This window comes from Dipodomys spectabilis, unplaced genomic scaffold (genome assembly GCF_019054845.1).
Source record: "Dipodomys spectabilis isolate Male_0828 unplaced genomic scaffold, ASM1905484v1 ptg000054l, whole genome shotgun sequence".
In the NCBI taxonomy this organism is placed as follows: domain Eukaryota; kingdom Metazoa; phylum Chordata; class Mammalia; order Rodentia; family Heteromyidae; genus Dipodomys; species Dipodomys spectabilis.
Window position 1 is genome coordinate 29,864,949 of NW_024870731.1, and position 27,826 is coordinate 29,892,774.

At 43.1% G+C, this 27,826-nt stretch overlaps 1 protein-coding gene across 1 annotated transcript in view; it reads right to left on the reverse strand.

Moving 5' to 3' along the window:
* Positions 1–20,074, reverse strand: part of Frmd4b (FERM domain containing 4B) — a 188,875-nt gene extending 168,801 nt beyond the window's left edge. Inside the window, exon 1 of the mRNA XM_042679986.1 lies at positions 19,959–20,074. The gene's annotated coding sequence lies outside the window, so the exon portion shown is untranslated. The remainder of the gene's footprint in view (positions 1–19,958) is intronic.
* Positions 20,075–27,826: the final 7,752 nt, after the last annotated feature.

The following is a 27,826-nucleotide window of genomic DNA, read 5'->3' on the forward strand; positions in this document are numbered from 1 at the left end:
TGTCTGAACTTCACTTCTTAAGTCAGAGAGGCAAAGCCACCGGGCTGTGCAGACATTTCAAAGGGGGTTTTGCAAAAATGGCCTCATGTAAAACAAAGGAGAGGGTAATATCTATCTATCTATCTATCTATCTATCTATCTATCTATCTATCTATGCTTTGTGTCCTGGGGAAAGGTTGTGACAATGCAGTAGCAGGGGCGCTAGCCTGCCACTGATCTGTCCAAACACGGCAGAAAATGATGAGGAGCTGTTACACAGTCCTCTTCAGACATTCAAGGAATTGACCAGGCACCACGCTGGCCACTGACATCCACGTCCTTTCCAGATGTTTAACATTTCCCATCCCACTCCCACACATTCATGCGCTTACCCATTCCTCACTTCAGGAGCAATCCTAGCTAGCATGAACCAACTAGCATATGAGTGAGTGTCAACCCTTGGAATTCTGGGATAACGCACAGGCATGTGGATGGATCTGTGGTTACAAAGGAAGGCAATCTGATGGCAAAGGCCACAGTAGGAAAGACAGAGTTAAAGGAATCCAGCTTCCTGATCAAGCCTCCCTTGGCGCTGGGACAGGATTTCTCCATTTCATGAGACAATAACCATGGCTGTGGAAACCAATTTGAATTAGGGTTTCCATCATATGCATGGGGGGTCCTTCCACTTTCAGAGTCCCCAGATCCCATCCAATGCCAAGAACACCACCCTCGCCGCAAAGAGGATCACATTTCCTAACAGCAAATGCAGTTTTCCCAACACGCAGAACAGGCCTCAGCTTGCTGACCATAGGCAACACAGCTAAAAGACACAGAGGGGGGAAAATCAGAACAGGAAGTTTCCCACCTTCCTCTCCTACCTATTCCTCTCTGTCCTGACACCACTTTGGGAACAACCTGTCATCCACGCAACCTAAACCCTCAAGCAGGTCTGGAGCAGCTCTGAAAGGGTGGAAATCGCTATGCCATTCCATCCCTGTTCCTGTGTAGAAGAGTGGGTGTGTGAATGCGAGCGCATGTGCCAAGGTGTGAGTGCTCATGAGGGAGGGAGGGAGGGGTGCTCTCTCACACTCAGACTCAAGCAAGTGGGAATGTGCGTGGGAGCGCTGGGGTGCAGGTGGATGGACAAATGTGTAGCCAACAAGCTGTTTCTGGAAAAGTGCTCCCCCTAGTGGCAGTCTGACAAATGGACGCCCTCTGAAGACTAGGAGTAGTAGGACCTATAGAATAGCCCATGGGAAGAAGGAAATAAAAGAGCCTAGCATGTTACTCACAAGGGCTCAACGTCTTCATATTTAAAAAAAGTAAAACCTGAAATATTTTAGAAAGAAGGAAGTGAGGGAATAATATTTTTATAAACATTGGAAACAATAAACAATGGTTGGAAAAAAATCTGTACTTGGCCTATAGAAAAGGAGCTACAACTCGAAGGAGTCATGTTGGGGAAATTGGTGAGCCCCGTGGGCTGGGTTTTCCTATGACAAGCTTGAAGTAGCATTCTTGATCGAAGCAAGGCCATAGCTACGCAGCTCTGAGTGGTACGGTGGGGGTAATAACAGTGTTGCCAGAACCGCCCATCCTGACTTTCATTACGGTGGCTGTGAATGTTCACATGCTATTTAAAATGCAAGTTGCCATTCTGCAACCTATGCCTCTATAGATCTGAAATTACTTCATTTGCTTATACAAAGTTCAACTAAGGACTCCTTTCAATGCTCACTGTGCTGAGATTTCTGTCTGATGACTCAACTTGTGCCAGGTACCAGTTGAACACTTTTCATCTTGTCTCAATCATAAATGAGCCTAGGCAACAACATTTATACCTGGTGTGGAGAAAGAGGGTTGGACAGCTTTAAACTCAACTTTTCATCCCACAGAATATGAATCATCCCAGACCTAATTCCTCAGCGGGTAAATGTCTTTGTCAGAAGCATGAGGAAGCAGAGATGTCGTCGTGTGAATTCATTTACAATAGATTTGCCTTATGAAAAAAGTGAACCTTGTACTCCTTCCCCAGGGGAGCTCTCAAAAAAAAAAATCCCACTGCATAAAAGAGTAAGCAATTTACAATGCTCACTTTGGGACATGGCTGTAATATAATTCCCAATGCAATTCCAGTTAGTGACAGACCAGCCTCAAGTCAAGTTGGGACAGTTCTAACTGCAGGCTTTGGCACAATTACCTCTAGGAAATCAGAAAAAAAAAACCCCTGGCAGGACTGATGTTTAAAATTTCATTGTTTTCGATCTAAGTCGCAGAAACAAGAGACTTAGTGTTCAGAAATACGGCAGAACCATCGCTCACTAGTGAGAAATCACACTTCTCTGAAGATGGCATTGACAAAGAGTATTTCTGGGGGCTACAGGCCTGCCAAGCACTAGCTCCAGCTCCCTCATCTACCACATTGTTTTGTGAATTTTTGCCATCTGTTAAGTTATTGATATGCTCCTCTACCTTAGGAGGTAGGTGCTATTACTGTCCCCACTTTTCAGATGAGGCAGAGAGAGATGAAGGAAACCACACAGAGATTGTCCAGTGGGTATGTGAAGGTACCAGGTTCAAAGCCAGGCATTCTATCCCAAACCCATGCCAACTGTCTCCCTGGGTGGAGACACAGAGCCAAACCACCTTTGGAGTCAGAAAAAAGGTAGACCCCAAGGGCAGCTGACATTGCAGAAAAAGGTTATCTAGAAGTTAGAAGACATCATTAGAGTTAGATTCCATGCTGGGCTTGTAAACTTTCCTATAATATTGATAACTACAAAGTTATCAAAAAGTTATCCTTCCCATACCCAGTAAGTTCAATGGCAAAGCTTCATACTCGCCAGCTACCAAGGCCTTCTTTGCAACTACCTACATCCCCATGATGGGCCGTGAAGTTATCAGGGTGCTGTCTCGGACCCCACTGCTGGGCTCCCAACATATCTCTAGCACAGAAACTCTCTAATTCCTATGCCTATCAAAAAGGCTCACTGATTCATTCTTCTTGTGTTTTTGTTGTTGTTGTTGCTTGTTTTGTTTCTTTTTTGCTATTATTTGTGGGACTAGGGTTAAAACTTAGGGCCTTGTGCTTGCTAGCCAGGTGCTCTACCACTTGAGTTATACCCCAAATGGTTTTAAAATTTTCATTTTGTGTGTATGTGTGTGTGTGTGTGTTTGTGTTTGATAGAGTAGTGTGTTTTTCCTAAAAGCTGGCTTTGGACTTTGAGTCTACCTGTACTGCCGTGTAGCTGGGATTAGGGAAAGAATGTCCTACCATTCCTGCTTGTTTGTTGTAATAGGGTCTTTATAACTCCCAGGCTGGCCTTGTATTGTGAGCCTCCTGATCTCTGCTTCCTGAGCAGCTGGGATGATATGCATGAACTAGTATGCGTGGCCACTGTCACACTCTTGATTCCTTACACATTGCCTAGTATACACTGGGCACAAAAATCGCTCATTGAAGAGCTGCACCTAGCTAGGTCAGTAGGTGACACTAGTCAACCATAATAACAAAATCAATTGTTAATATTTACTGAGTACCAATGAGCTTATACGCATTATAATTTCATTTACTATCCTAGTGACTCTAAATCGTAGACGTTTTTATTATATTCACTTTACAGCTAAAGAAACTGAGGCCCAGAGAAGTGAAGTAGCTTACGCAAAGTCACTTTGCCCAGGCTTGACCCTAAGTGATCCCAAGTTAGAGCCAGAGCTGAACTCATACTGTCTCTTAAAATGTTATTGTCCTGTATGAAGGCCATTAGACATGTGCTCTCACTAATCCATCTTATATACTCCCCCAGAGTCTGGTATGGTGGCTCCCACTTATACTCCTGCAGCTACAGGAGGTAGAAGTAGGAGGATCATGGTCCAAAGCTAGCCTATCTGAAAAACAAATCAAAATAACTGAGGGCATGGCTCAAGTGCTAGAGCTTACCTGGAAATATGAGGCCTGAGCTCAAACCCTACTACCACATATACACACGCACATGCATGTATGCATATGTGCATGCACACTCACACACATGCATGTGCACACATGCACACACATGTATGCACATGCACACACACACTCACACAGAATTCTTTCCTATTCACTTCTTTTAGAACTGCCCTGTATGGTCACACATCACTGTAAGTTCACTTCATATCCAGGCATCCCCAGATGTTATCCAATCTTAGCAATGGTTTCAATACACACACACACACACACACACACACACACACACACACACACTGCTTGAAATAGCAAAGGCTCCCATTTTACCCCAGCCTAGGAATCTCTACTTGATTTCTTCATTAAACTGAAGTGATCGTGATTACATGCATCTTACATCCCGAGCCCACACAGCATTCTGAGAAGCAGTAGAATGAAGACACTAAAAGCCTGCAAGCCATTGAGCTGCTCAGGAAAGAAATGAACATGCTGCAAGCCACTCAGAAAAGGAGAACATAATGTATTTGCTAAATTCTGGGGTTTCTCCTTTCTGGGCTTTGTTGGGATTGGTGTGATACCGAATGTGGCTTTCTTTCGGTAAGGATGCTGTTGGCCTGGGAGAGGGGCATATGGAATAGCTCCAACTACACTTTCTCCAGACACACGCTTCCTTCATCAGAGAGAGACCAGAAGACATGGCTGCATTTCATGTATGTACTGCGCTTCCAGAGGAGCTTGGTAACGGCACTCCATAGACGCCTACCTAAACGTCCTCATAAGATCATGTACAATCCACAGTACTGTCCTCCCCTACTCCAAATGCTTTAACAATGGAGAGAGCCAGAGCCGATCAAGACTGCCATGAAGCAGATGAGTAGAACAAAGCAGACTTGGGAGGAGGGGCAGGCATCGTAGTTCTGAGATACCCCCCCCCCCAATGACTTTCTATTACATCTTAGAAATAGATGGTTCTTGGCTTCCTTTTCATTAGAAGGTGTTCCTCTACTAAAGAGCAGCGGTGCATGGGCAGGGAAAGTCAATGGGAACCGTAGATCTCCAGCGGGGCTGAGTCAATAGCTGCTATTTATTGCTGCAGGGGAGCAGTACCGTGAAGCTGGGTTTGATGGTGGCGCACTTCCAGATGCTGCCTTTCACCCTATGGCAGGTGCTGCCTGGAATCAGGTGCAGGCAGCTGAGCTCCTCCAGGGACACCATGGGAACTTGTCTCTTACTTGTGTTGAGCTGCCCAGCTCTTTCAAGGCACTGAGCATTGCCTTGTGAGAAACACATCCATATTATTTGTTTGGTTTTTTGTTTTTGACTCCAGTACTGGGGCTTGCATTCAGGGCCTGGGTGCTATCCCTTAGCTTTTTCTCTCAAGATGCTCTACCACTTGAGCCACACACCTCCATTTCTGGCTTTCTTTTTGGACAGCGGTTAATTGGAGTTAAGAATCTCATGGATTTTCCTGCACAGGCTGGCTTTGAACAGCAAGCCTCAGATCTCAACCTCCTGAGTAGCTAGGATTATAGGCTTGAGCTACTGATGTCCAACTGGCATTTTTGTTGCTGGTCCTGCGGCTCAAACTCTGGCTTGGGTGCTATACCTGAGTTCCTTTCTGTTCAAGGCTACCACTCTACCACATGAGCCATAGCAAGCCACTAGCTTTTTCTGTGATTAACTAGAGATAAGAGTCTCAACTACACACTTATTCACAAGACTATTACTTTGTCTTGTTTTCAGGGAGCATGGAAGTGCTTTGAGAGCAGGAAATCTGTCTGATTTCGGTCTCTGTTGACTTGCCATCCTCCATGACACATGGTTGGGAATCAAGGGATGATTGTCAAATGGAGAAACACTCAAAATACCTGTTTAAACTAACAAGAGTTAAATAGAGGACAGGAGTGGATGGACTAAGGGTAGAGGGACAGAGCCCTGGGTCTAGTGCGGATGAGACCCTGGTTTGAGCCCCAGCACCACACACAGAAAGAAAGAAAGAAAGAGGAGAGAGAGAGGGGGAGAGAGGGAGGGAGGAAAGAAGGAAGGAAGGAAGGAAGGAAGGAAGGAAGGAAGGAAGGAAAGAAAGAAAGAAAGAAAGAAAGAAAGAAAGAAAGAAAGAAAGAAAGAAAGAAAGAAAGAAAGAAAGAAAGAAAGGAAGAAAGGAAGAAAGAAAGAGAAAGGCAAAGCAGTACAGGTTAGCATTCATTTTTTTTCCCTCCATGTGGGATTGATCATCTGTGCAAAAGAACAGTACATAACCCTCATTTAATAAAAGACCCTGTCCTTCCAGTTGTGAAGATTAAACTTTATAAGTTTTTCGTGGGAAGACTACTTTTGGCTTTGACCCTCAGGACACACCAAGAGGCTCAAAGGCAAATTTGGGGGTCTACTCTAAAAAAAACCTGGCTTCCTTCACAGGTGGCCGTGGGTGGTGCATTTCAAATCACACATCTCTAGAGATGTAGAGCAGATATTTGGAAGACCTTGCTGGGTGAAATATTATTTCGTAACGTATATGGCAAACACATCCGAAATCTGGCAATCAAGCTGGTCTCTGGGCCCCAGACTTCAAATTCAAATCCAGTGATGAGTATTAATATACTTTCCTATGGCGGCTGTAATAAATTAACCATGAAAAGGGTGGCTTAAAACAGTGGCAATTTATTCTCAGTTCTGAAAGTGAAAAGCCCCAAATCCATTTTACTGGGTGGGAGCCATGGTCAGCAGGGCCAGGGTGGAGGTTCTAATAGGGAATTCTAACTTCTCCTTGACTTGAAGGGCCTACTGCTCCAATCTCTACCTCCTTCTTGTCTTCACATCATCATCTCTTTTCTCACTTCCTTCCCTCCCTTCCCACTCCTCCTCTCTTTACCTCCTCTTCTTCCTCCTTCTCCACTACTTCCTCCTCCTCCTCCTCTTTCTCTCTGTCTCTGTCTCTTTCTGTCTCCCTCTCCTTCCTCCCCTCTCTCAGGTAGGACTCACCTAGATATGGAGTATATGATATAGAGTAACCTCCTCATTTTTAAGTATCTTATTTAGTCACATCTGCTAAAGCTTTGCCCCATAAGGTAATATTTTAGAGATTCTAGGAATTAGGATCTGATATTTATGTGGTTGTTATTCATGTAGTCATCTACATACATATATATATATATATATATATATACATACACACACAGATATAACTAATCACATATGTTCACTGCAGTATATACACAGAAAACTTTACTGACCAATAAGTAATCTTATTAACCTTACTAGTCAATACCTACACCTATTATGGAACTATTTATTGAATTCGATTTAGACCTCCTATGAAGAGAAGGGGAGGCAGTAAGCAGAATTCCAAATGGGCCACGGAGCCACACAGCCCTCTTAGACTTGCTTCTAGCCAAGAGAAGACAGCGAAGGCGATGGGAGGCCATGACCCTGACACACATGGGTGATTCCCCCCTCCATGTTTATTCCCTCACAGCACCCTGGGGAGAAGAGCATTCTCATGGATCTTTCAAGCAGCTGCCATGTCATCTGGGGAAGGACCCATGAGAGACTCCAGGCGGCCTCCAGCAGCCGGGGGGCCTCTGCTCCATACTTGTAAGGAAGTCCATTCTGCCAACCGCTAGTGAACCTGGAAGAGGAGCCAGAGTGTTCACTGAGACCGCAATCCCTGGCACCTGAATTTCTGCCTGGTCAGACCCTGGGAAGAGGACCCAATTAAGCTGGGTCAGACCCTCCGCCATGGCAGGATAGTACGTAAGTGTGTGTGTTGATTAAGGCATTAAATTGATGTGATATGTAACGGCAATGGTAAACTCTGAGTGCACTTGGGTTGCAAAGCAGGAGTTGTACAGATTGGAGGGAGAGAATGGAGAAGGGCCGAGACGAGTCAAGGACACGGGATGAGTCAAGCACACCCGGTGCTCAAAGCCCTTGGGAAGCAAACGGTGTGGCCTCTGAGATGGTTCAGAGCCAACAGATGAATCTACATTAACTAGAAAATACCCTGGGAGACAGATGGGAAGGAAATGTAGACATAAAAAGGGCGAGTGTTAGCCAACCCTATCAGCTACAGAGACAGAAATCCAACTCCAACAGGCCAAAGCCAGCATCGATAAACAAAGCCGATAAAGTAAACAAGGGAAGCGCCCTGGCTTCAGCCACTGATGCCACTCCATCTCCAGCTCTCTGTGTCGCTCAGGTGTTTTCCTCACTGATCATCTCTCAAAAAGACACATCTGACCAAGCCAGGAAGCCACGCCCAGGCCCAGGCTGACAGCTGGGTCATTACACAGCCCAGGTGGGAAGAAATTCTCTTTCCCAATAATCATGGCAAGAGTCCTTCAGTCATCTCTCATTTTCTCTGACTGGCTATGTCACAAGTCCAAAGCTTGACACCAGGAAGGCAGAAGACAGCCTCATTTATGTCCAGAGGAGAGCTGAAGTTCTCGTGCCTGGATAGGATAAAACAAGAATGGTAGCTCTATGCTTGGGGGAAAAGATGAAAGTGGTTTTTAAAGTCAAGAACCCAAGAATTCAGCAGTTGATACCAGTAACTATTTACAATGCACACAGCAGGATTTGCAGACTCCTGCGTCGGCATGTTTGGAGGGGTTGGAGGTGATGGATGGATGTGCTAGAGTCGACAGAACAAGGTTTTTCCTTAGAACACTTTCTGAATGGACGTGGCCTGATTAAAATGGTAGAATCCTTCACTTGCAAAAGCCTCATAAAATACACGAAAAGAGCTGGCTGCCAACGCATATGCAAGCCTGTGATTCTAGCTCCTCAGGAGGCTGAGATCTGAGGATTAAGGTTCCAAGCCAGCCTGGGCAGGAAAGTCCATGAGACTCTTAATCAGCAAAAAAGCTGGAAGTGGAGCTGTGGCTTAAGTGGTAGAGCACTAGTCTTGAGCACAAAAGCTCAGGGACAGTGTCCAGGTCCTGAGTTCAAGCCCTAGGACTGGTGCAGCAACACACAATTACATGGAAAGGGAAGAAAGCATGGCCTCTTCTCCATCTATGGAGCAGACGTTACAACCAAGGGCACAGAGGTCATCTCCCATTCATGGTTATATATGCCTTGCCAGTTGTTTTGACATTTGAGGATACTCAAGCTCAGGAGGTTAAGTGATTCTGCTGAGGTCACGTTCCTGGCAACCTAAGAGCAGGAACTCACATCCATGTGAATGGGTCCTTAGAGCTGCAGGAGCTCAACTTCCTCTTTGTGAATTAGTCCTGACCTCAACAGGATATGACAATGGCACACTGCCCAATCAGATTGAATTCCCTTACTGCGCAGGACTATCTGAAAGATCCTTTTGTGGTTTTCAGGAAGTAGCCTCCTTTTATTTTGACCCAACATCTCACTGACTTCAGAAGCAAGTCAAGAAGCTTTTTGGCCAAAAGAAAGGTCGATGCCAATGAGCAAGGCCACAGCATGAAGCAGAGGCTGGGAGGAGGCAGCCAGCGGTGGGACCATCAGATGTTCTGTCGCCCAGAACAGAGGCAGGCTAAACAATGCAGGAGAGGAAGTCAGGAAGGAAAAGGAGTTCAGCACTCTCTCCTTCCCACGCCCTCCCTCCCAAGTGGCTGTCACTGAGTCAGCCCAGAGGGGAAGAAAACAGAGACTGCACTCACCCAACCTGCCCTTGGGCACAGCTTAGACATACCTAGCTCCTCCACCTTCACACCGCAGAGATTTTAGCCATGTTCCTGGGGAGAGAAGGATCTGCTAGGGACCTGAATACTGGTGCCAGCCTATGTGTTACCTTGCTGGGTACTTCATATCTCTTATCCTATGTTTAAAGTTGAGTTGGATGTACATGTGCTGGTTGGGAGACCAAGTCAGAGAAATAAACATATAGCTGGCTGTATGCTAGACAACAAGGAGCAGTGGAAGGCAGTGATTGCATGTCTAGTCCAATCCCAAATATCCCCAGGGATTCTAAATACTTCTAGCTTCCCACAACTATAATTCAGACCTTTATAGAAAATCTAAACAGTGGCAACAAATCATGATTTCAGGTTAGTTTACAACCTTGAGTTTGTGTCCTGTTCAAATAGGTAGCTACTAGTACCATGTGGCTCAATTGAGCAAAACCGGAACGGAAATTTGAAAACAAAACAAAACAAAAACTCTTTTCCTCATTTATACCAGGGCAGAACATGTTCATGGCTGCCATATTGGATAAAGTAGATCCCGAGTATTTCCAGCTTTGCAGAAAATTCTCTTGGGTAGCCCTGGTCTGAAGGATCACTAAGATGAAACTGGAAAACAAGCATTGTGATCTTGATTGACAGGCAATCAAGTTCTGGCATTTCACAGGGTAATCCCAACACGAGCAGACAAGATGTCACGTTTTCACCTGCGTGCTGACGCCTTCTATCTGTTCACATTTAAATTGGTTTCTACAGATTTGTCAACAGTCTGATGCTTTTTGTCATCTGCTTCAACATACCAAGTATATTCTAGAGTTTTTACATTCACGGGGATTTGAAAACCTAAGCTTATATTAAAAGGGAGGGTGGAGGTTGGAATATGGAGAAGGCCTATTTCATATTGCTTAAAATTTACCCATCCCTTCCTGCAAAGTAAGGTGTAACTCCTCCACAGTTTTCATTGTGGACACGTCCCTTTGGGTGTCCAGCAGCAGTGTTTTAGACTGGAAGTCAACAAGTTTATTTTAAAAGTATGTTCAGCTCTGTGAACTTAAAGGTATCTATGACAACGACTTGTCTTAACCTAATTCAACCCCAGGGCTGCATGAAAGCAGCTACTGAAAAATAGGAAAACAGATGGGTGTGGGTATGTTCTAATAAAACTCAGTCAAAATTTGCATTCGAAATCTGAATAGCTATTGGAACCTCCCCTCCCCATCATCTGTAGACGCCCCGGAAGTTCTCTGCTAAAGGCAGGAAGCTACGTCTTGGCCCAGGTGTGTGATCCCAGGGTGATGGTCCAGTGTAAGTTCTCTACCTAAGCCACGTGCTCAGGAGTGGAGGAGAAAAGCCACCAGAGCCTGTGTCTGTGATGGCATTATTGAGATAGAAAGTCCTCACTACTCACAGGTTTTGAATACTCACTCAAATTCATCTGAAACTCCAAAATCAATCCCAGAGGTCCTGTAGCAGTCATTTTCTGACTCACAGTATATTCAGCTGTGAAAACTCAGTCTCATAGCACACACAGGGCTCCTAGCTGAGCTATAACAAGGTCAGTCTGCCTTCTTTTTTTTAAATTTTAAATATACATACTTTATTGAAAAGATACAGTTACATGAGTAAGGTAGTGAGTCCTTTCCTATCGAGCCGTGTTACCCCTCCTTTGTTTTTCTCCTCCCCTCCCCTCCCTCCCCGCCTCCCCAACTCTTTCCTCCCCGCCCCCTGCAAAGTTGTAAAGTTCGTTTTCAGCAGAGTGTCATGCACACTGCTTTCTTGCTTCACCGTTCCTTCCATGTCTGTTCCTTCTCACAGTCGATCTAGTGCATATTTTCTCACGTGTGTACTTTTTGCTGGTGATTTTGCTGGCCTCCAGGTTGAGCTTGACAAAGGGTCCCAGGTATGGTTCTAGTGCTAAATTAGCTATGGTCCCAATGTTTGTGCCTCTCTCTCCCCAATGCATATGCTGGATGGAACCTGGTCACCAAAGTGAAGATTGGGTTGAAACTTAATGACCAATGAGGTCATGGGGACAAAGACTTGAGGAAGGACATTAGTGCCCTTTTAAGGGGTCCTGGAGTGTTGACTTGCCCCGTTCTAACAAGTACAGCACTGGTAGAAGTGCCATCAATGAATGTGGTGCCTTCCCAGATATCCAATCAGCTGATGCCTCGATCTTGGATTTGTCAGTCTTGGAACTGTGGAAACCAGGTTCTGTTGTTCTTAAGCCTTCTTTATGACATCCCGAAGTGACTTTCTATGTAAAAGGTCATGACAAGCTTGCAAAGAAGGAAGGAAGGAGGGAGAAGGGAGAAGGAGGGAGGGAAGGAAGGAAGAAAAGCAAGCAAGCAACAACAAAAATCATCATAGAGCCAATGGTGTGCTGGCTCACGCCTAGTCCTAGCTACTCAGGAGGCTGATACCTGAGGACTGTGGTTCAAAGCCAGCCCGGACAGGAAAGTCTGTGAGACTCTCATCTCCAATACTACCAGAAAACCGAAGTGGTGCAGTGGCTCAAGTGGTAGAGAGCTTGCCTTGATCTGAAGAGCTCAGGGACAGCGCCCAAGCCCAGAGTTCAAGCCCCATGAATGACCAAAAAAACCAAACATCATAGATAAGCCTCACCCAGGCATAAGTCATAGTGCCACTGTCCAATTCAGTGTCAGTGAATTAACAACTTAGACTTAATATGGTGTCTTTACAGGGAAACACTTAAACAAGGTTATGCATTCACTGGCTAATGAGAATGCATAGAGATATATAGAAATTTTAACCTGTATCTCCCCATGAATGATCATTGCTAATTCAGTGTATATGGTGGCCTTATAGACCAATACTATCTCAACTGGTGAGAACTGAATATGCTGAACCAGGCTACCAAGGAAGTTTGAAGCCAGCCTGGATTATAGATAGAGTCTCAACCTTGAAAATCCAAACAAAAAAGAATTCACTGCATTATACATCTCCTCCTCTGCCTTATAAAATGTACTTAAAATGTAGCGAGAAAGGTTGGAAATATTTTAAATGAAGGTTTGGGATTCTTTTATGATATTTGGTCTCCATAATTTCCTTGTTCTGGGCTGTTGTCTGGGATCTGACATAGAAAGTTATATTCAAAGATATTCTTTACGTGTAAGAAATTTATTTGTCCATTCACAAACAGTACTCTGAAGAGTGAAGTATCTCAGGATCAAACTATCAGCATGATTCTACTAGAGACATGGCCAGGGAGCACTTTGCCCTGCTATAAATATTTAACAGTTTTGTGGCCCATTTGAAAGGCATCGGACATCAATCAAAGGCAAGGCGTTGTGGCATTCATCACACTGAGTTTACAGGAGAGCTGTCATCCTTATGTCCTTGGGTATGAATTTCATTCATAAACACAGCGTCAAATGCACTGTTTGTCTTTGGGGAAATCATCGTGTGGGGGTGGTCCGGCAGGGGGAGTGGTTTGGAAAGGGAAAAGGATGTTGGGGAGCTGACACATCAGGAGCTGCGGTCCAACCAGAGCCAAAAAAAAAAAAATGCACGCTTCAAAAGGCATCTGGCAAGGTAGATGAGCTGATGTGCTTTGGGATATATACATTCACCCTTTATTTATCAGCAACTAACTTCTCTTCACCAAGTACTAACGTTCTGTGATTAGTGATTAGTGATGTTGAGGTTTTGCATCCTGGCTGGCCTTGGCTCTATCCCCAAGCTTAATCTTAGATGATCTTACAGTTCGTCCTATGTGCTGGGAACTATTTTCTTTCTTTTCTTTCCTTTTTTTTATTGTGAAAATACCGTACAGAGGGGTTACAATTACATGGGCAAGGTAATGAGTACATTTTTATCAAGCATTTTTTCTTTTCTTTTCTTCCTTCCTTCCTTCCTCTCCCTCTCTTCCTCCTTCCCTTTCTTCCTTCCTCTATTCTAAGTACTTTATGAGCCAATAGAATCCCCAATCTTATGAGTAAATATAATTACAATCACCTTCATTTTATAGATAACAAAACTAAGGGACAGAGATGGCACAGATGGAAGACTTGTTTCTGAGTCTTTTCACAGAACACCTGTTGATGATGACCCTCAGTAAAGCACTAAATAACTGTGCAAGAAGCTTGGCTCTAGAATCAAAGAGGTACAGGGGTTCAGTGGCTGTTCTATGAGCTGCGATATGTAACATCACTCTCTCAGCCTTCTTTCCTTCCACCATTCTTTTATAATGAAGTCTAATTTATATACAGCAAGATCTACCCTTTTGGTATGCAGTCTTTAAGTATTTGGCAAACGTATACACCATCACCATACTTAAGATGGGATCTTTGGGGCACCTTGAAAATTTCCTCCACACCCTTTCATAGACAGTCCTGATCCCTACCCCAGCTCAGAGAACCCAAGGTTTTAGCTAGGCCTCCATGACTTCCAAAGGATCCTTGAGTGAAACTCAAGAAAGCATTGGGAATATATGAGGAAATCACGTTTTATTTTTATTTATTTTTTGTTAATAATCTCAAGCTGAAATCTAGCATTCTTTCATATGTGAGTATAGGTTACAAACAACAGAAATGCCCATGTCTGTGACCTGACCACCAATGGAGAGCCTATATAACACATTACTGGGCATAACTACATTGGAAAATACGGTTATACTTCTGGTAATTCTGACATTACAGTTAGGAGAACCATCACCAGAAGCTGCATTTTACCACATAAGTAAATTTGTGCCATACTGGGGACTGAACTCAGGGCCTGGCAGTACTTTCAACTCAAGCACAACCTCCTGGGTCATGCCTCCCCAAACCAGAACCTTTGTTTTCCATCAGTGGCATTTAAATTTAGTTTAAAAATGTTCTTAAATTTAATTAGTTAATTAATTTTATCATAAAGGTGATGTACAGATGGGGTCACAGTTATGTAAATCAGGTAATGAGATTTTTTTTCTTGAAGAGTGTTATCTCTTCCCTCGTTTTTGCCCAGTTTTTTCCCCCTCTCAACGGCCATCTCCCACAAGTTGTATGGTTCATTTTCAATATAGTTAATATGTTTTTCCGAAAAGGGATCCATAGCTTTCCAGAACCTACTGTACAAAACTCAAATTTGGGTAAAGTAAGTCACTGGTAATGTATTCTATCAACAACAAAGAAACAGAATATGCAAGCATGCAAAAAACAACAACAACAAAACAAACAACTCGACTTCTGCAACTCATCCAGGCAACATTTCTGTGGAGCGAAACATACAGTGATGAATAAGATTCAGGTAATTCCCAGGCACATGTAGGAATTATGGCTCCCCCCCCCCCCCCCCCTTAAAACTGATGGTGGAAGCTGAGCACGCCTTCGCCCTGGAAGCGCACTGCTCAACAGCGCCACCTGCCTTCTCTGCATGGACTACAGACCAGCTCTTCCAGCTCTTAGCAACTGACCGACTCAGACAGAGGAGAGACAACCAACTAGGAGCTCAAGACTGATCCACCAGCCTAGCAAGCACGCACCCCTTAAATAAATGAATAAAATATTGCCAAGGGAGATTGGGCTAAGTCCTGAAGCTAGTGTCACAAGGCAAGACTAAAAGGATGAGTGTAAGATTCTCAGTCACAAATTACACGGAGGCAACATAAAGTCAAAAACATGTATCAGATGTTGTTGATAGCAATCAGATTTCATTTCTACCATCAGTCCCGGTGTTCACGTATCTTTGTCCCCAGCTGTCTCCCTGCTACCTGCCCAGTGATTGCTTGAGCAAACAGAGAAGGGGTGTGGTGTTGATGTACTATTGCTTTAAGACTTCCATCCTCTTCTCTAGTTTCTCAGTGTTATTGTCTCCTGTCCACAGGCAACCTGGCATTGGTGGTCTTCCCACAATGCTTTCTGCACAATACATCCACTGTCCCCTGCCCCCACGCTGCTCCTTGACATGTAGATCCCTCAAGATCATCATTTTTACGTCCTGAGATGAAGAGCCACAGTCACCTTGAGCAGGCGTTGGGAGTAGTCTGGTCACACAGTGCCCCCTACTGGCCATGAGGGAAAGTTCATGCCCACAGCACAATTTAAAATAGTAAAGATTGGACCCCATAACTTTTAAGATAAATCTTATACAAGAACACACATAGCTTTCTTTTGGCCCCACTGTGCACAAGGGCTTCAACTGAAATGTTAAGGGTCCTTTAAAAGACAGCTGAACAGGCTATCATTTCAGTATCAGGTGAATTAAATGCTGGATTCCAAGTTTAGTTCTCATGACTGTGGATAAGATGTTATCAGTATTCCGGGATGACCTCAAAGCTCAAGGAGGTGAAGCAGTAAATCATCATCGATCCAAGAAAGTAAGTGGGGAGCCCAGAGTGAACCCCGGAGGACATGTTCAGTTGGTCTCACCATACCATGGTGCCCTCTCATTCTATAATGCTGCAAGACAGGGGAATGGAACCGCAGATGCCAGGTGTTAATTAGTTTCAAAGTCTATCATCATGTTAGCTTTTGTTTATACCTGCACAGCTTTTGCTGAGGTTTCACAAAGAACACAGGCTGTTTGCTGAACCTTGCACACAAAGACGGTTCCAAGGGCTTGATAATTAAAATGGAGACTCTACCATCTATCCCCACCTTAGATGATAAGCAACAGATAGCCCAGGCTCGGGGCCTCCAGCCAGTGCTGGAAGGTAGCAGCCTTCCTTCCTCTCCCAGTTAAGCATGGTGCCTGTACCTCTGGGACTGTAGTGGAAAGCCTTATATCATACAAACAGACTTAAAAATTCTTCAAGATGTTTTTCAAAAGTGTTTCACTACAAAGTCCCAGCTGGCCTCAACCTGATGATCCTCTGGCCTCCACCCCCAAGTGCTGGGATTGCAGGTGTACCCTACCATGCCTGGCTAAAATAGATTTTTAAAAGTATGACTGTACACATGAGTGCATGTCTTTATTTGGTAGAAGATTAGAGACATTGCATTCTTCTAAGAGATTCCACCAGACAAAGCTCCAGAACTGGAGGAGAGAGTTTCCTCTCCTCACCTGAACAGCAATCTAAAGGTAATACCTGGCAGGAACATTATTCGGCTTGTTGTCAGTTCTGCTCTGATTAATAATGTCTGTCCTGGCATGGGAAGTGAGGGAGATACTTTCACTGCATTCTTTGCTGTCTTCACGGGAACATCGCATCTAGTTATCAGCATTGAAGTAGCTCAGAGCTGGCAGTTAGGACTGAGAAGAAAAATCCTGGCACGGACCTCAGAAATTTAAACTAGAGAGGATTGAGCTGTGAAAATACAATGGTCAATGAGATTTCTCCTCAGTAGTAATAGGATAAGCCTTTGGGTGATCCTGGGTGCTGGATGACAAAAGAGTCACAAGGTCAAGGGACAGGAGGGGAAAAGACAAGAAACAGGGTTGAGAGCTTGTATTCTGTCCTGGCCCCAAAGACTCGCAGATATGGGACCATATATAGGACTTCACATTTTTCTTCCTCCACTCAGCTCTTTAAAGCTTTTTTCTGTTTAGCAAAGTCTGCTTTAAAATGTCAGCTCATCTCAGGTGTGCTAAGAGGTGTGCTAAGGTTTTTTTCTTTGCTCCATGTTTAGTGAGAATAGCACAGGGGTGAGGATGAATACCTTGTGGGATAAGGGAGTGTTGGAAAATCTCCAGTTCCAGGAAGACCCAAATTTCTAGTTAGTACTGGAAAGCATTAACCCCTTGTGATTTCCCTGGGAGAAGTTATCTGGGATAAAATAACTCTGTGGAATGTGCTGTATTTTACATAATATGTTATTATATATTTAGTAATTCATGATACAATCATATACCTTTCTTGGCAATTCACAGTGTTAGTTAGGTCTCCTAAGAATTCCTGCTGTAAAGGTGCTCTTATCTGGCGTTAACTTAGTCTCTCCTAAATTTGAACACAGGCATTTTTTTTCATAATGAATAGTTTGGGAAACACAAATCTTAGGATGAAGAATAGAAGGTTATGTTTTTTTCCTTTCTGTTTGAAGATTTCCTTTGCAGGGCTCTTTCTTGCTTTGGACACTTGCATGTTTGGTAGGTAGCATTCCTTTTGTTCTTCTTCATTATTGTAGCCAGTAAGAAAGGTGGGTAAATGTTAAGGATAAATTTATCAGCTATACACAAATTATTTGCATATTGTAGATCACAAGGCCTGTAATGAAGAAAAGCTAATTGTTTTTATCAATAATCTCAAGCTTTCAGCATTAACTATGCAATGGAAATGTAAGAAAGGGGACCAGCATGCCTATAATGCCAGCGGTGGATGTCGAAGCAGGCAGATGGCAGTGTGGGGCAGAAAGACAAATTCCATCAGGTGCTGGTCAGGCATGCATACAATCCTTGCTACACAAAGAGGCTAAGGGTAGGAGGATCATGGTTTGAGGTCAGCCTAAGCCTATAGTTGAGACCACTTCTCAACCAATAGTTGAGAAGTGGTCATCCCAGCTACATGATTGGAGGCTGAGATTGGGAGGATCATGGTTCCAGAATAGTCCTGGCTGAAAAGTCCTCGAGACCCAATCTCAACAGAAGCTGAGTGTGGTGGCACACACCTGTCAGCCCAGCTATGAAGGGTACTATGTGGAAAGTCAGATCCTATTTCAAAAAATAACCAGTGTGGGAAAAAAAGAAGGAAAAAGAAAAAGGAGGAAATAAATAAGTAAATAATGTGCATGCAATTGACAAGACAGCTGGCTTGTTCTTAAAGGTCTTCAGAACCGATAGGTGGTCAGATATAGCGGCTCAGAGTAGCATGGCTCTGGACCTATTCTTTCATGTCTGATGACTCACTCTGCTTCTCCACAACTGTGTGACCTTGGACATGCTACAAACCTCTCTGGTCTCAATAGCCTCAGTGGAGGCAACAATACCTCCTATTTCTGTGAAGGTCTAAATGAGTGAACATCTGTAAGGTGCTGAACAGGGTATCTGGCAGTTGGCTGGGAATCTTTTGGTTCTTTAAAAGTTAGGAACATGCAGGATCATTTACAATGAGACACTGGGTTTTATTTCCCGCCCACTCCCCCCTTCAAAAAGAATTATACTTTTTGCTACAGGCTACGAAATCAAGCGATTTTTGCTATCACTAAAATGAATGAATATGACATTTTAAACTACTAGGATGTTTTCTTTTGAAAAAAAACCAACTAGGAACTTTTCCTCTGAACATTTAAATATGATAAAAATACATAACCAAACTAACCATTTAAGCCTGTGGTAAGTGAGCAATTTATTGGTGTTAAGTACATGCGTATTGTGTGCAACCAGCATCCTACACATTTCCAGTAGAGTCATACAGCGTTTATCTGCTTGTAGCAGGCTCATTTCTCTGAGCACCATATCCTTCTATTTCATTCATATTTGGCATGTGTAAGAATTTCACTGTATGTATATTCTCAATTGTTGCATGCTTTACTTATGAACAGGTTATGTACACCGTACAAAGATTTCTTTCAGGTCACCTTTGCCTGTCAAATACGTATTACTATAACAATCTACAACCATTCAAATCTATCATGCTCCTTTTCACTGTATCCCAAAGCACCAGAAAAGAGAGAAAGTAAGAATTGATGTTAAACATACAAAGCACAGTACAGTGCCCACATGGGTAATGGACCATCAGCTCTTAATACAGTGAAGCTAAGGATGGAAATCCCAGCATGGGTAATCAACCATCAGCTCTGATCTTCTGTCTAGTGGACTTAAGCTGCTTAAATGTTCAACAGTGAATCAAGAGAAAATAGTTCACAAATGTACAAAATGTATAAAATATTAGCATGGTAGGTAACGTGTCTAAGAACAGTATAGTTAGTACTTTCTTTTTGTCTTTTTCTTTCTTTCCTTCTTCTTTTTCTCTTTTTTTTGGTTCTGGGAAGAAAACGTCTATAACATGGAAGTCTATCTTCTACTAGAATGTAGAGGACTACGTGTGTTCACTGATTTTCTCCATTTACAGTTACGTGTCTTTGAATGTTGGTGGTGCTGAAGTTTCCCCTTGGGGCGCACACTGGCTATGCAGAGGCTCCACTGGGTAAGTCACACCGCTAGCTCTTTTGTGCTCTCATTATTTCTGAGATGGGGCGGGGGGTCCTCACTTCTTGCCAGAGCTGGTCTGTACTGTAATATTCCTATTTATAATGCTCACTGTAGCTTGGATGATAGGAATATACCACCCCACCCAGCTTGGGAGGGGCGTCTCAGACACTTTTTGCTCAGGCTGACCTTGAACTGCCATTCTATCTTCGCTGCCGAAGTAACTACGATTACAGATAGGAACTGAAGCTCAACCCAAGCGTTCTGAAACTATGTACTAGGATATACCCAATCCTCTCTACCTGACCAGTCAATTGTGAGTTTACACACATAGGCACAAACCCAGATGCCATTACCTTTCACTAGTAGGTATTCTCTTGCCTTTCTTCTGAGTTCACGGTAATGATCCTTGGATTCTGCAGGCTCTGTGCTGACATCATCTTTTGCTTTCCCACATTCTTTCTTCTGGATTCCTCAGCCAAGCCTGGAACACAGAGCAGAGCGGTTCTTTCACTTCTGCGGGCATGTGGGAAGGGCCACACATCTTTCTAACGTTTCCCCTGGCGAACTATAGTTTAATGACAGTTGAAGAAATTCACCCAATTAGATGAGATTTAGATTAGAAGACCCTCAAAACACAGAAGAAACGGAGGCTGTTCTTAACAACTAGAGATACCCTATGATTTGGTTTCTCTAACAACGCATGTCACTGAATATTTTGTGTCAGACCTTCACTGTCTCTAGAAGATTCTGAAGTTTAAGTTAACTACAGTCAAGGTTGATGGAGTAGCAGCAAAAACTCAAAAGCGCATGGCTTAAGAATTACATGTATCCTATGTGATTTTTTTTGGTTTCTTTTGTATGTTCTTCCCCCATGATTCTTCCCCCTGTTGTCACTGTATTTGATTCCGGTGTCCTGCATCTTGGATATACATTTTTCTGTTTGGGGGAGGGGAAGGGAAATAACAAAATGCTGAAACAAGGATACAGGTTGACCCATTGTAACAATGGGTCGAGATACTATGTTGAAAGCAAACTTTACAACTTGGGGGGCAGGGAGGGAGGAGTTGGGGAGGTGGAGGGGGAAGGGATGGTAGGGGAAAAACAAAGGAGGAGGTAACAATGCTCCATAGGAAATGTACTCATTACCTTACTCGTGTAACTGTAACCCCTCTGTACAGTATCTTTACTATATATATATATATATATATATATATATATGTATATATAAGAATTATGTGTATTAGAATTATTGTAGCCAGTATGGCCTCTCTGGTCTGGTTTGTAGCAGAGGTTAGCTGTGATGAGAAGGTAACATGGTGAATACTGATGACATTTAGGTCATTCCTCACACTGTGTGCTTCCTTTATTTATATGTATTAGTCATTCTGTCTTTGAGAGAGACTCAAACAGCTTTGTCTCAGAAGCTGTGCTTCAGTCAATAAGCATGCTGATCCCTTGTTAAAGGAAAGGCCAAACTGCTTCACATACACCAGGTTGTAAAAACTGGACAAGGAATAGATAGAACGTCCATTGGAGTTAGTGCTCAGAACCACTTTCAGTTTCCTGGTGGTTAATTAGAGATAAGAGTCTCAGGGACTTTCCTGCCGCGGACCGGGTTCTGTCGGGAAGACGGAGGATACCTAGGGGAGGAACCTGGAATAGGATGGGGAGATGGCAAACAGACAACTCACACACATTAGGAGTGGATGCTGAGTGCTGAGTGCGATTTAATGCAGAGGATAACAAACTTTTATAACAGAAGTCTTCATAAGAAAGGGGCAAAAGGTTACACAATCTTGCTGCAAGGCTTCGTTCTTGGATGGTCACCAGCTGGTCGCCTGAAAGGGCAAAAGTTTACACAATCTTGCTGCAGGGCTTCATTCTTAGGTGGTCACCAGCTGGTCGCCTGAAAGGCACTTGTTTCCGGCTTATCTCTAAGAAATATAATGGGTTTCGACGTTTGTCACCAACTAACCATTACCTTATTTCTATAGAGGCCTTAATTATCCCATAAGATTTTTCCTGTTCCTTCTTTAATAGTAAGGTCACGGAGGCCTAGATCTAGCAAGTCTCAGTAAATGAGAGTACCAGGAAGTTCTTTCTCCTAAGTAGTTATCTCAGCAATTGCCATACATTCCTTCTGTTCTAGCCGCGCCTACAGCTTCTTGTAAATTTCTTACAATTCCTTCTGCTGGAGTGACTTTGTGAAACCCCCAATATTTACTTATGACTTGTCTACTAGCCTCCATAAGAGGGATTTTAGGTTAGCACTTAACTCTGGTGAGTTAGTCATATTTTTGAGACATTCATCAGATATTGGAGTCGTCAACACTCTTAAGAAAGAGCTTTGAATAAGGGAACGTTGACAATGAGTAAGCACAATGAGCAGCAGAAACAGTAAAAGATTAATAGGCACTCTTATACAGTGAGGAAAAGAAAGGCAGAAACACATCTTTCCCAGGGACTTGCCAGCCTTTTTCCAAGAGTAGGCCTCTTAGAAGCCCTATTCTCTGAGGTAGACTTCAGTGAAGTCCCAAAACTCAGAGATAGGTCTCTGAAGCCCCTATCTTGGTCTGATAGATGGTTTCCCATGCTAAGCAGACTCCACTGGAGTCGGCGTGGCACTTTCCTGCCCAGGCTGGCTTTGAACTACAGCCCTCAGATCTCAGCCGCCTGAGTAGCTAGGATTACAGGCGTGAGCCACTGGCGCCCAGCTCTGATTCAAGCCTTCTTACAAGGCAATATATTTTTTTGGTCAGTCATGGGGCTTGAACTCTGGGCTTGAGCGTTGTCCTTGTGCTCTTCAGCCCAAGGTGAGTGCTCTACCGCTTGAGCCACAGCGCCACTTCCACAAGGCAATATTTTTCAGTATATCTTTTAGGAGGAAAACACAGATTATTTTAGGAAATAAAAACTAAACTATTTTATTTGCCTTCAACTTCTTTTTTTTTTTTTTTTTTGCCTTCAACTTCTAAAGGCTAATCTTAGGTTAGTCATATTTAATTGAACATCAAAGTAGCAACAGAATTAGCTATTTCTGGGTGTGCAGGCTTGAACTCAGGGCTTTGTGTTCTCACTTTTTTTGTTTATTTTTGTGTTCTCACTTTTTTTGTTTATTTGTTTTTTGTTTTTGCTCAAGGCTGGAGCTCTACTGCTTAAGCCATACCTCCACTTCAGCTTTTTGGTAGTTAATTGGAGATAAGAGTATCATGGATTTTTCTGCCTGCCTTGACTTTGAATTGTGATCCTCCGATCTCAGCCTCCTGAGTAGCTAGGATTATATGTGTGAGCCACCAGCCTGGCTCAGATTAGATTTAAATAGGGAAAGCTGGTATCTATAGTTCTCCTTATGAGTGGGGAGAAGATAATGGTTTGGGTACTAAAATAAGTACTAAAATTATAAGGAAGAACTCTCCACTTACTCTCTTGGTCCTTACATTTCTTAGTAAAATAGTGGGCTCAGAACAAATATATAAGTGATGGATTGTAGTCTAAGACTCTACTTCACAGGGAAGATAAATGAGACCCAGCGACAGAGACCAAATTGCAACAGGAACAGTATGGGCCAAATCTTCGTATCACTCATGTTTCTTGAGGGGAAAAGCCTGCAAACACAGACCCACCAAGACGTTGTGAGCACTGGATCCCGGTGGCTCACATTTGTAACCAGGAAACTGAGATCTGAGAATCACAGTTTGAAGCCAGCTTGGGCATTAATTTCCAAAAAGCTGAAAGTGGAGGTATGATTCAAGTGGTAGAAAGCTAGCTTTGAGCAAAACAGCTGAGGGACAGCTCCTGTCACTGAGTTCAGGACCAGAAAAAAAAAAGTAGTTAGCATGATGTATAAGGATTCAATCCTTTGCTTCTTTAACAAAGGCCACACAGTTTATATCAATTCAAGTCATGAGGACAGAAAAAGAGAAATAAGCAGACATGTCTTGATTGCCTAGACTAGCTACCATTTACTGACTGTCAACCATAAGCCATATACTAATGGCAGACCAGCCTGTACATTGTCACGTAAAAATCATGCATACATCATTACAACGTGAAGATGAGGAAACTGAGGCAGAAAAATTAGATAAGGTAGCTATACCCAGCTATACTCAGCAAGTTCTCTGACTCTATGGCCCCATGCACCAACTTCCTGTCTGCGTGAAGCAGCATGACCAGGGAAAATCTGCATCTATTTGAAAAACCTCAGAAACAGCAACAGGATGGACAGTATTGGAAAGGAAGATGAGAGGAGAAATGAATTAAGAGGGTTATGGGAATCTATTCTACAGTAATTCTATAATGAACAATCTACCCTAAGATTTGGGAATGCACCAATATGCAAATGGAGTGAGAATATACAACCACACACCTTCAATTCAGTAAACGGCATTAGGTCAGAGTCAAGGTTTCACTGAATGAGGGTGGATGACTTTTGCAAGGACTACCATTACCAAATACCAGAGGTTGAATGGCTTACAGCATGGAAATCCACTTTCTGGGGGCTAGAGGTCGGTCCAGGGACATGGGAAGGATTAGTTTCTACTGGGTTTCTCTTCTGGGCATGCTGTTCACACATGCATTCCTAATGTCTCTATGTATGTCCATTTCCTCCTCTACCAAGGATATAAATAAGACTATATAGGGCTTGTTCTAAGAGTTTCATGTTACCTAATCACCAGTTTAAGGGCTCTGTTTTCAAATACAGTTACATGTGAAGTGCAAAGTACTAGGGCTCCACTTTATAATTTTATGAGGGTACAATGTGGTCAATAACATGTGCTGAGAAATTAGTTCTGAAACCAAAGCAATGAAAATCCAGGCACCAGAAAAGTAACATTTAGCTTCATTCACAAAAAAGTTGAAGCCTTCAAATTCAGGAACCTAAGCAGTTACTACAGGTTTTAGATTAGAAACAAAAAAGGGAGAAGAGTTGTGACTCAATCAACTCCCTTCAGTTTATTGTCAGAAAATGACTCCCCACTGGTTAAATCCAGCCTTCTGCTGATAATCTGTATTCCACTTGATTTTTTTTATTTTTGCTGGTCATGGGGCCTGAACTCTGGGCCTGGGCACTGTCCCTCAGCTCTTCAGCTCAAAGCTAGCACTCTACCACTTGAGCCACAGCACCACTTCTAGCATTTTCTGCTTATGTGGTGCTGAGGAATCGAATCCAGGGCCTCATGCATGCAAGGCAAGCACTCTACCACTGAACCACCTTCTCAGCCCTCCACTTGATTTTTAATGCATCTTGCATCATATAAATAGGTTCACATTCTTTTACCACATCACTGGGCTCTCTATTTTGACCCACTGATCCATTTTGCAATTCCTCTCCACCCAGTAACACGCACAGTGTCTTGATTACTATGGCTTCATAATATATTTTGATAGTTAGAGAAAGGTCTCATAATTTTGCAAAGGTGTTCCCGATACAGTATTAAAATTTACAATTCCATTCTAATTTTAGATCGCTATTTAGATTTTTATTTAAAATTGCAATGAATTTATAAATATTTATAAATGCTCAACATTATTGACATTGATCTTTTTCCATGAATATGGTACACCTTATCTTTTCTTTCAGTGCTAGAGTGATTTCTTTAAAAAAAAAAGCAAACCTGACTTTATCTTATATCTTCTATTAGTTATTAAGCTTTAACTATACCAGTTTTCCTCATGGATGCCAAATACACCACGTCAATCTCATCCTGGGACTCTTGCCTTTCTTCTAGAAACATTTCCCTGGACATGCACATTCTGGTTACTCTTCAGCACTGGCCCTGCAGCTTAAGTATCCTCCGTTTCAGAGAAACCATCTCTGCTCACCTCAGAAGATCCCTCCAATCATCCAGCATGGCTTGTTTCCTTGGTTTCTGTGGCACTTGCCACCATTTGCAAGGTCCCTCTTTAACTTTTTATGGGCATTTCTCCACAATGGAGATTAAACTACACAATGCAAGACCATGTTGTATTGTTCGTTTCCGTGTCTAGGGTACCTATCTATGAGAGTTCTGGCATGCAGTTAGTGCTCAGTGTTTGTTGAGTACATGAGTAAATGAATGATTTACAGCTGATTGTTCTTTTGTGTCATGTTAGATCATAAAGGGCTATATCCTTTCTCCCAGTGGTCTCACATACATTAGTAAGGAACTTTCTGGAGACAATTGTAGCCCCCCCCCCCCAAAGGGATTACTTAGCTGAAAAATTGCCATAAAAATTCTTTAAATATTTATGTTCGGCTTATGCAGGTCCTAGGTGAGAGTGAAAGTTCTGTTCTCCATCCATGCCATTGTTCCTGTTAAACTGCTCATAGTTTATTTATTCAAGGCCAGAAGCGTCTTAGCCATTCATAAACGTTTATTCATCCACCTGTTATTCATATCTTCCTGTCTAGCACAGATGGGGCATTGGAGAAAAAGGCAGTACTGAAGTTTGAATTCAAAGCCTATGCTATGCTTCCTGAACTATTTCACCAGTTGTCCCTGATTAGATATTCTCGAATTTTATTTTACAGTTGTTTTTTTTTTAATGGGTCTAAATTTGTTAATCAGGAAGATCAGGAGTCCCACCTACAAGACTCTGATCCTACAAACTTCCTGGGAGTTCTCACTTCCAATAAGCACTCTTGCTCATTCTGACATAGGAGGTTCACAGACTATTCTAGGAGAGACACTCACCTAAGCCAAGGCAATTTACTGCCATCTTTATTTAAGACCATGAAGCCTCCCAGACACCAAGGGGCATATGGAGTTGCCTATGTGCTCAGTGACACAGATCTGTGTTCAAAAAGAGGCTTTAGCAGGTGCTGGTTGCTCACGCCTGTAATCCTAGCTACTCAGGAAGCTGAGATTTGAGGATTGAGGTTCAAAACCTGCCTGGGCAGAAAAGTCCATGAGAATCTTGTCTCCAATGAACTACCAGAAAACCGGAAGTGGTGCTGTGGCACAAGTGGTAGAATGTTCGCCTTGAGCTGAAGAGCTCAGGGACAGTGCCCAGGCCCAGAATTCAGGCCCCATAACTGGACACCCTTCCCCCCCCCCCCCCAAAAAAAAAGAAAAAGAAGCTATGGTGGTTCTTTCTTCCCAGTTCCTGGCACTGAGCTTCTGAAAATTCTTAGAACTTGCCGAGTGATTAGGAATATCTTTTGTTAATAAGCCCCTTTCAAAACACTCCTGAGCTGATGTTGGTTAATGAGCTGACTGGTGGCTGGGAGCCAGTAAACAGCTTCAGGATGAGGGCTGGCTGCCAGAGGAACCAGCCATGTGATGGATTAGAAGGTGGACACTTTCAGCCTCCTCTCCTGAGCTGACGGGAGAGGACAGAGTTCAACTCAATCACCAATGACTGAGATTGACTCAGTCATGTCTACTTAATGGAACCTCCATGAAACCTGTAGACAATGGGTTGGAGACAGCATCTTCCTGCTAGGAGACTGGCACTCCAATACTCAACTAGAACTGAAGCCCCTACTCTTAGAACCCCGCTAGATCTCACTCCTCAGTACCTCCTTCATCTAGCTGGCCATCTGTGGCCTCTCTAGGAAACCAGTAATAGCATACAACGTGTTTCTCTGGATTCTCTGAGCCAGGATAGCCAACAGTCAAACCCAAGGAGGGGAACAAGAGAACCCCCTATTTGTAATCAAGTTGGTAAGGGGTACAGGAGGTCTAGGACATGTAATTGGTTTCAAATGGGACTGAATCATTCCTGTGGGCTCTAATGCTACCTCCAGACAGTGTCTGGACTAAATGAATGGGTTGAACTAAATTGTGGACATCCAAGTGGTATCCAGAGAGTCTGAGAACTGATTGTTCGGTGTGAAAAAAAAACCGACAAAAGTATTCATTGCACGTGAGAAATGTTTTATGTATCAAAAGTATTTTTTTTTCTTTCAAGCAGGTAATTTTAAGAGTCCATTCCAACTCCAAGGTGTTATACAAAACTAACAATGCATGGCTATCTTTATGGCTGGCTCATTTTTCTTCTCTATGTTCCAGTTCTTCTAGGATGAGCTTTTATGTAATGAAAAAGAAATGAGTATGATTGGGCAGGAGGGAGGGGGGAGGCTGGGAAGGGAGGTGAAGGGTAAACAAAGGAGGAGGCTGCAATGCTTGGTAAGAAATGTATGCATTATCCTGCCCATGTAATTGTAACCCCTCTGTACAGTATGTTCTCAAATAAAATAAAATTAAATTAAAAAAAAAAAGAAAAAGAAATGACCAAA